Source organism: Orycteropus afer, unplaced genomic scaffold (genome assembly GCF_000298275.1).
Source record: "Orycteropus afer afer isolate SDZICR_OR568_19922 unplaced genomic scaffold, OryAfe1.0 scaffold00131, whole genome shotgun sequence".
NCBI lineage: Eukaryota > Metazoa > Chordata > Mammalia > Tubulidentata > Orycteropodidae > Orycteropus > Orycteropus afer.
In genome coordinates, this window is record NW_006921718.1 from 1,825,001 (window position 1) to 1,832,498 (window position 7,498).

At 37.0% G+C, this 7,498-nt stretch overlaps 1 protein-coding gene across 1 annotated transcript in view; it reads left to right on the forward strand.

Annotated features, from left to right (window-relative positions):
• THUMPD2 (THUMP domain containing 2) overlaps positions 1–7,498 on the forward strand; it is a 65,752-nt gene that overhangs the window by 44,186 nt on the left and 14,068 nt on the right. The window lies entirely within an intron of this gene.

The following is a 7,498-nucleotide window of genomic DNA, read 5'->3' on the forward strand; positions in this document are numbered from 1 at the left end:
TTGAATCAGAAGGAAATTATTTTAAAAATTCTTTTTTTCTTTCTTTCATTTTAACTTTTTTATTGTGCTTTGGGTTTAAGTTTACATGGCAAATTGGTTTTCCATTTAACAATTCATACACTTTGATTTGTGACATTGATTGCAATCCCTACAATGTGACAGCACTCCTCCCACTTCTTCCTTGTGTTTCCCATTTGTCCATCTTTCCTGTCCCTTCCTGCCTTCTGAATTTATCCCTGGGTAAGTGCTGCCCTGTTTATCTCAGATGGTTTGTCATTCCAGGGAGTGTTTACTTCCCTAGTGTTATTGTTCCTCTTATAGGCCTATCTGTTATTTGGGTGAAAGTCAGCCATGAGGAATGAGTTTAGTTCCAGACTTGAAGAGTGTCTAAAATTTTTTTATTGCAGTGTAAAAGATGAGTTTCAACAAGAAGAAAATATTTAGATAATTTCTATGTAAAAATCTTAACAAAATAGCCTCAGGGAGAAAGTTTTATTGTTGATTGACACCTCATAGTTGCTTGCTGCCAATGACTGTAGTAAAAAAGAGGAAGGAGATTGGGAGTCAGGCAGGCATTTTTGAAGACAGAATTAGAATTTAACTTTTAAAATGTACATATTTATAAGCTGAAGGGAATGATCAAGTGGAAAGGAGAAACATGATAATGTCGCAGAGAGAGGCAGATTGCTTGTGGGTTATACTAACTAGACCCCAGGGGAAGGGGTGGGATCCAGTCAGTGCACAAGCAATGGTTCTTAGACCTAGTAACCAGGGAGGGCAAAGTGGATGAGATCAGGTGCAGGTAGGTTGGTCACTGTGGTAGGTGGGAGTGCATATAAGACATAAGTCGTCATGGAAGAAGAATAGGCCTTAAAATTAGAAATGTGGATCCAGATATGCATACCTTTACTTCTAAAAAAATGTGATACATCACATCAAACCAAAAACGTGGACATTAGTGCACATTTTTCTCAAGCTTTGTTTATTGCATATTATCATTTTTATTATAATTTTGAAAACTCTTTGCAACCTTGGTAGATGGCCTATTATTATTTAAATTTACCTCTTTTTGATTTCTAATGAGATCAAATATTTTTCACCTTAAGCCATTTATTTATCTTTCCTTTATGTTTGTTTTCAACAGACATTTCTAGAGGAAAGAGTAAAACATGTGTTTTCAGCCTGTTTCATCATCACAACATTTTAATGTAAAATTTCCATCTAGGGAGAACTATGTGAGTGAATTTTTGACTCATAGCAACCCATGTGACAGAGTAGAACTGATCCATAGGGTTTTCTAGGCTGTAATCTTTACGGGAGCAGATCAGTCAGGTCTTTCTTTCTACAGTGGAGCCACTGTGTGGGTTCAAACTGCCAAGCTTTCAGTTAGCAGAGTGCTAAATCATTGCACCACCAGAGTTCCTTATCTCTGTTTTAGAGGTGGACATTCGAGCTAAATAGTGTCTATTTTCTTCATTAACTTAATCTTACCTTTAAGAACTCTAATAACAAATACTCTTCTTCAACAGAGATAGAATATTCCCTATTAATTGGCAAAGGACATCTCTTTTATTTCTTGGGGAATTAAGCAGAATAATAACACATTAAGTTTGCAACCAACTAAGAGGAGAAAGTTGAACAACGTGTGTCTGTTGGAATAGGAAACTCTAGGAGCTTAATGTTAGGACCCAAATTCTTCTCTTATTTTTCAGCATTCTTACCCACCTCAGAGGAAATGCAATTTTAAAAGGAGAATTTCAGAGTGGTGGTGATGGTGTGTGTGTACACACACACAAGGAAGGGAGCAGTGCATGTTACTTAATTTCATACCAAAACTGTATTTTATGTAATTTGATATTACCAAAAATTAAAAAAGGAAGAAAAATTTTTTAAAAAAAAGAACTCTACTAACAAATATAATTTAGACTGATGATATCCATGAATTCCTCATTCAACATTGACAGGTTTGAGAATTGTAGACATTTTTGTGGTAATAATTAAGACCATACATGGATGTTTAGAGTCAGACAGTCCTGAGTACAAATCCTGGCCCCACCATTGCTTAGTCCCTGTGTGACCTTAGCAAAATGTTAAATTTCTCTATTTTTTATTTTCTTATCTATAATATAAAGATGATAATACCTGTTTAACTGGGCTGCGAGAAGGAGTTGCTACATACTCACATAAACTACAGTGCCTAACATATACCCTGAAACAGAAACCTTTGTAGGCATGACTCATGTTTTGGAAGTTAGTAATATTCCCCATCATGATTTATGTTCCTGCAAAATCACTGTCTTCATCCTCTTTCCCTGCTTTAATACTTTATTTATTATTTTTAGTAACATTCATTTTATTTAATGACTCTCTACTAGTACAAAATGAGACAATCACATTTAACATATATAGTCACTGCATGTTTATTTCTAAATATTAATCATCATGAAAATTTGGGGTCAAATGAGCATTATGTTACAAGTTATCTTAAGAAATAACAATTAGTCATTGGTTAGGCATTTTTTTAAAATCTACAGATATATTTTCATTCTAAGTGTAAAATGGAGAGTTATTATATATTCAGCTTTGACCAAAAGAAACAGGTTTGATTTAATTTGTGATAAAATTATTGTCAGGAAAAAGGGAATCTTTTCATTCCTTCCAATTAGACATTCTGTAGCTTGTATAAGAAGTCTTGGTAGTGTATTGGTTAAGCGTTTGGCTGCTAACTGAAAGAAATGCTGATGGTTTGAATCCACCAGCTGCTGACAGTTTGCTCCAGTAAAGATTCAGCTTAGGAAACCCTATGGGGCAGTTCTACTCTGTCCTATAGGGTCACTATGAGTCAGAATTGACTTGATGGTACACAACAGCAGCACAGCTTATATATATCACTTGAAAACCAAACCCAACCCATTGCTGTTGAGTCAATTCTGACTCATAGTGACCTTATAGGACAGAGTAGAATTGCCCAGAGTATTTCCAAGGCTATAAATCTTCACGGAAGCAGTCTTCTTCATCTTTCTCACACAGAGCAGCTGGTGGGTTTGAACCACCAACCTTTTGGTTAGCAACCAAATGCTTTAACTCTGCACCACCAGAGCACCTTATACATCACTTCAGTGAAACTTTTTGTAACAAGATTATTGGTAGCACCTCTGCTTTGTTGTCAGGTGTAATTTCCACCCTTGGAGTAACTACAGCATATACTTTACCCATAAGTTACCCCAGTTCATGGACATTTAGGAAGTTATCCTGTCAGAGATACAATATTATTCATTATTGTGAATGCTATTAAAAAGCTTGCTTCAGAGTTCAGCATTGCACATTTGTTTGTTTATGCAATGATGTGATGGACCACAGCATCATAGTGAAAAATAGTAACATTCTTAATAAATTAGGGAGCAGACATGTACATAGGATTTGACATAGTATCTGAATAAGTCACCATTACTTTCAAACTAGCTGCAGAATACTGTGGTGAAGATGGTTGAATGCAAAAAATAAATAAATAAAATAAAAAAATAATCATTGATTCCAATCACAATAAAAAGTTAAAAAAAAAAACAAACTTCAGAATGGCAGTACATACTTTGTTGCTTGCCCATCATCAGTTAGATTTAATTTTAAAATGTTTAAACCTTCAAAGAACTACTTTCCAAATCAGCCAAAATATCCTGCGATGCTGCTAAACTTTTTATAAACAAGTTGCCTTATTGTGGTCACATTTTTTTTAAAATCCATGGGAAATCTGTAATCAAAGGATTCAGCAAATGGAACACCAAAAAATTCTACCTTTTAAATTTTTTAATAAGTTGAGGTTATTAAAACAAGGCTTGCAACAGCAAGACATTGACATCTATCCCTAAAAAGTCAAGAAAAACTGAACAGATTAAATGGTCAGAACCCAGTAATACACAAGATTTAATTCTGAAATGCTATAAATGCACTTTGGATGTGTTATGGGCAGAATTGTGATGGCTCTCTTTTAATTGCGTAAGTCGGAGTCCTCATTGTACTCTTCAAAACCCTAGATCTTTCATCCAGCCATCCGTTATCCATTACCTCTTTAACCTAATCTTCTTCCATTCTCTCCCTCATTCACTCTACTTCAGCCACATTTGCCTCCCTGCTATTCCTCAAACACATCAAGCACACTCCTGCCTTATGGCTTTTGTACTGGTTATGTCTTTTGCCTGGAACACTCTTCCACCTCCTTTAAATATTTTCTCAAATCTCAATGAAGCCTGGCCTATTTAAAAATTCAAAGCATTATGTCCCTATTCTCTTGTATTCCCTGCTTTATCCTGGGTGGCACCAAGAATTTGGACTAGGCTACACTCCTAAAGGTTGTCAGTTTGAACCCATCCAACAGCACTGCAAAAGTGGAGAAAGTCAAGGCACATGAATAGTGATTAGGATTGAATCAGTTTCATTATAGAACTAATTAAAAACAATATAGAAATTAAGCAGCTCTGGTAGCATAGTGCCTAAAGCATTTGACTGCTAACCAGAAGGTTGGCAGTTCAAACCCACCACCACTCTACCGGAAGGAAGACTGGGCATTCTACTTCTGTAAAGATTTACCACCTCAGAAACCCAAAGGAGGTTGCTATGAGTCAGAATCAACTTGATGGCAGTGAGTTTGTTTGTTTGGGTTTTTTTTAATAGGAATTAGAATTAGGGATAGGATATGAATGTTATAAAACAGTGAAAAGAAGTAACAAAAAGCAGGAAGTACAAGGAAAGGTGATGGAAAGAAAGGTAGTCCCAATTTTATAAAAATCCTCAGTCTATCTAGTGTTTTATTTAAATACACACATAAAAAGATACTCTGGAGACCCTTGAACACCTATTGTTAAAAATACCTTATGGTCATATCCTGGACATTAAGTGACTCTTACCTGTTTTTCTCCTGGAAGGAAGGACAAATAGGGCAGGTTTTTTATTCAAAACACACCAGTATTTTAAAATTGAATTTTTTTTTCATGTCCTTGAATCATGGTGCAGAGGAAAAAAAGAGATGATTTTTTGTTTGTTTTGAGCTATTATGTTTTTATTTCAGAATCTTACCTCCTTAGTTATAAGCAAGTTCTTGTTCACAAGCAGATCAAAGCATTTAATAATTTAGATTTTGCTGTGTGCTGAATTTTATAGGTTAGGTGCTCATTTTAGGAGCCTCTGTGTCAGAAACTAAGGCACTCTGGTGGTGTAGTGGTTAAAGCACTCAGCTGCCAACCATAGTGTCAGTGGTTCCAACCCACCAGCTGCTCTGTGGGAGAAAGATGAAGCAGTCTGCTTGAGTGAGGAATTATAGCCTTAGAAACTCTATGGGACAGGCAGTTCTACTCTGTCTTTCAGGGTCGCTATGAGTTGTAATCGATTTGATGGCAGTGGGTAGGCATTAGAAACTAAGGAGGTGGGGCTGGCAATCTGTGTTTTAACAAGTCTCTTGAGTTTATCCTGATACATAGTAAGTCTGGAGTAGGACCCAATAATTTGCATTTCTAACAAATGTTGATGGTCTAGGGACCACACTTTGAGAATTATTGCTAGAGGATGGGAGAGTAGGGAAGACGCCCATCTAGAAGTAGTTGCCTTACCTTGGTCTTTGAGAAGCTGTGAGAAGTAAATACTATGTTCTACAGAGCTGCTTGGGAGCTCTGGTAGTGTAGTGCCTAAGGCACTTGACTGCTAACCAGAAGGCTGGCGGTTCAAACCCACCAGCCACTCCTCAGAAGGAAGATGGGGCAATCTACTTCCGTAGTGATACTGCCTCGGAAACCCAAGGAGGGGTCACTATGAGTCGGGTCCGACTCGACGGCACATAACAACAACAACAACAAACAGAGCTGCCTTGGTGGATGTGGCCTACAGGTCCTCCTGCTGTCTATCATTTCCCTATAGAGAACATTATAAACCATAACCACAGTAATAAAACAAACCAAATTCTCTGCCATCAAGTCAATTTTGACTCATAAAGACTCCCACTGCGATTCCAAGGGTATAAATCTTTACAAAAGCAGACTGCCCCCATCTTTCTTCTATAGAGCAGCAGGTGGGTTCAAACCACCAACTTTTTGGTTAGCACCCAAGTCCCTTAACCACTACAGTACAGTACCAGTGCTCACTGTGTGGTAGGCACTGTTCTAAATGCTGTCCATATATTACCTCATTAACTTCTGAGGTAAGTAGTATTATTCCACTTTACAGATAAGGAAACTAAAGCAGTGGTTTCTCAAAGTCCCATAGCTCATAAGTGGCAGAGCTGAACTCAGACTAGCTGACACCAGAGCCTGCACTCTGACCCACATCAACAAAAGCTCACTTTGTGCTCTGTTGGAAGATGGCACTGGTTAGTACTAGAACGTTTTTTAAAATTATTTTCTTCTACCTATATGTCAAGTGTTTATTAAGTCAACTTCTAAAATTATTTAAAGTGGTTTAGCAAATTATACAATATAGATTAGGAAAGTTGTGAGTAACAAATTGATACCAACTAGAAGAAAAATATTGTTACCAGAACTGAACAAATTTGCTTTTAAACTGCCCACTACCTAATTCATGTGGTGGTACTTTTGTGTTATAAGATAAAGACAGGTTTGGGATTAAACTTGAGTGAATTTACTACATAGTTCTATACATATGTGTGTATACATATACATATACGTATATATTTATATATAAAACATTTGATAAACTTAATTGCTTTCAATGATTAGTGTTTATTCAGTATTCAGTGTCTTCAGTAGTTTTGTGGAAAGCATAGAAATGGTCAAAGGATGTGTCTTATGTAAACACCCTAAAACTAAGTAAGTACATGAAGTTAAAACATAACTTGGGGGGAAAAAAAAAGAGAATTCTTGCCTAGGTTTAAAAGAATATTATCCTGGTACATTTTTTTTCCTATTAATCTATTTGACTGCTAACTAGGAGCCTGGTGGTTCAAACCCACCAGCCACTCCTCGGAAGGAAGGTTGGGCAATCTACTTCCGTGGTGATACTGCCTCGGAAACCCAGAGAGGGGTCTCTTTGAGTCAGATCTCACTAGATGGCAATGAGTTTGGTGTTTTGGTTTTTAATCTCAGGTAAGAATTAGACCAAGGAGAAATCTAGTAAGTAGTCATTAGATTTTACTTCCTCAGATAATAAAAGGATTTTTTTAAATTTCCTGCCAATAACTACTGTCAACCACTTGGAGGGGGTTTGGTGCAGGACATCCTGGATAGAGAGGAGAACAATGTGGAACAAAACTCAAAATCCCAAAAAAAAAAAAAAAAAGACCAGGTTTGCTGGTTTGACAGAGCCTGGTAAGACCCCTAAGAGTATGGCCCCTAGCCACCCTTCAGGTCTGGAACTGAGGAATTGAACTCAGTCTTGTGGCTTCCAGCCAAGCAATAGATAGGCATATGAGGTGAACATTTATATCAGGTAGATACACTCCTTGGAGGGATCAATCATGGAAGAACAGAAGGGCAGTGTTTGCACAAGGAGATGGCTC